At 20.4% G+C, this 2610-nt stretch overlaps 1 protein-coding gene across 1 annotated transcript in view; it reads right to left on the bottom strand.

Annotated features, from left to right (window-relative positions):
• Positions 1-2610, bottom strand: part of LOC119666533 (serine-rich adhesin for platelets-like) — a 378359-nt gene that overhangs the window by 180083 nt on the left and 195666 nt on the right. The window lies entirely within an intron of this gene.

Raw genomic sequence — 2610 nt, 5'->3', positions numbered from 1 at the left:
TTAAAGTAATTATTATATATATGTGTATATTATTATAGATATAACATATATATAATATATAAAAGTATTTTTATTAATTTTTTTTTGAAAATTTGGAAAATGGTCGTTGTGAAATTAATTTTAGTTTGTAATGATATGCATTGTTGGTTTTAAATTCTGTATTATTAATGCTTATATGCCATATATATAACATTATTTAATTTAAAAAAAAAACTTCTTTTTAAGTATTTGTTTTATAACTTATTTGTAAAAACGTTGTTCCTAATCTAGTCTACATACTTTGTTTATGAGTGTAAAAGTATTCAAATTAATTTTTGTTTTTTTTTGTATTAATTTATTACATTAAAAAAATAAATTATATTAATGTAAATTACCAAAACATTACTAAATAATAACCAAACCAAATACAACAGTTGCCATGGAAACTTATATATAGTTTTGCTATAATACCAAATATTGTTTATATGAATGAATTTATATTTATTCTTTTTTTTATTAGTTATTTAATAAAGTTATTTTTCTTTTTGTTTAATTTTTTTTTTGTTTTTGTTTAATTTTTTTGTTTTTGTTTTTAAAGATGTTACTTTTAAATATTTTTTACATATAATTTCTGCCAAATGTACTTGAAGAAGTTGATTTATATATTAAATCTTACTATAAGTGTAATCTAAATAATTTTATATACAAATATTTATAATTAGAATAAAATATAGTCAGATTTTATAAGTAAAAATTAAATATTTACTAAATATAAATAAAAAAAACTATTTTTAGGTATAGGAAATCTAGTCTAGTGATTGTTTATAAACCAAAATTAATGTTATATTATTAAATAAATCTATTTGTGTACAGTCAAAAATATTAAATTGTTTTACTTAACATCATAAACTTACCATTAATATTATAAAAATTATATATTTTCTATAGATAAAACTAAATTATTAAACAACAAAAAGTTTTTGTATTTTTATAAAGAAGTTATAATTTTAATATTTTAATTTTGACGTCACAATTGTAAATTTGTAGTTCTTTTTATGCGTGATTGAACCTTGTTTAACTATCAAGGTACGATTATCCTTCCTTTTCAGCAAATGCTAGTTTGAACTCCATACTCTTTTACCCTTAGTCAACCCATTTAACCCATTCATCTGTGTGTAATCTTTGAATTCATATCTCAAATTAAGTTATGGTTTTTATATAAAAGGCACTATTAACCTTCAGTTTTGTTTTAATATTTCGTTACTGTAAATTAAATCTTGAGTTTTATAGTTGGTTCTTTGGATATTGATATTAAAATAAACTAGAAATGATGTTTGAAAATCGCATAGGAAAACGTACATAATTTTGGATTAACTTAGGATCAGATGAATAACCGTAACAGCAATTTGGTTTTGATGCGGTAATTCGTTAATAACTTCTCCTAGTTACAATCAGAACTATGTAACAATCAGTTACAATGTGCAATATATATAATAATGAGTTTAAGAATATATGATTTAAAAATATATGCTTCAAAATAAAACACAATTTAAAAACACTTACCAGCCCATTCAATTATGGGCTAGTAAGGAAAAGTTCTTTAAACTCTGAAAATCAATCATTTCTATACTTTTAGTGATATTTGTAATTTTTGTTAATAGTATTTGTTCAAATTAAATGTTTTAATGGATTTGTAATTTTATTCTATACTAGAAAGGTATTATATAGGAACTCAATCTATAGTACTTGTAACTATAATTAAATGTTAAATTTCTTTTTTAATTTAATTATGATGGTAGTTTTAATACATTTGATAAGTTCGATTTACGTATTCTGCCTATAACATTGAAGATAATATATCTTTGTTTTAATATTTATAAAATAATGTAACTAATACCATTAATAGTTCGGTTTAGCTAAAAATATCGTTTCAATATAATGATCCTTTCATGATTGATAATATTTATAAAATAATATATATGTATTTTATATTAGCTTCGATTTTACTCATTAGTCGTCGATGGATATCAACACAATTAGCAAAGTCATACTCCGATTTAGTATTGTACTACCTACTAATTGTGTATAAACAAGTTTTGTATGGTTGTTAAAAATTTGTACACAAAAAATTAAATAAATAGTTAGATACAATTGTAATTAAAACACTTATTTGTAATAATAAAAATCAGTATTAATTTTACATAAGAAATTAAAAGCGATATATCGGAAATACTATACAAATTGTATGCAAATAGATAAAATGTTAGATACTATTGTAATTAAATAACTTATCTGTAATTATTATAATTAGTATTTAGTTCACATAAAACTGATCAAAAGCGATATTTCGGATATAAACAAAACATAACCAAGTGTATAAACTGATGGAGCTAACTAACAATAAAAACAATGATAGCCTGAAGACTAATAAATTAATATGATCTTGAAAAATGTATTACACTATATTGATTGTAAATAAAATTAATATATTTGCAATACAAACTAATATACATACAAATTTATAATATACCTACTACCATGGTCAAAGTTGATTGTTATTTGTATTATTTTTTATTTCACTTTTACATTATTTCTTTACATTTTATATGCATTAAATTTAAATTATTTATA

The sequence above is a fragment of the Teleopsis dalmanni genome, chromosome 1 (assembly GCF_002237135.1).
Source record: "Teleopsis dalmanni isolate 2A chromosome 1, ASM223713v2, whole genome shotgun sequence".
Taxonomy (NCBI): domain Eukaryota; kingdom Metazoa; phylum Arthropoda; class Insecta; order Diptera; family Diopsidae; genus Teleopsis; species Teleopsis dalmanni.
The sequence above is the reverse complement of the archived record's forward strand: the minus strand, read 5'-3'. Positions and strand labels throughout refer to the sequence as shown.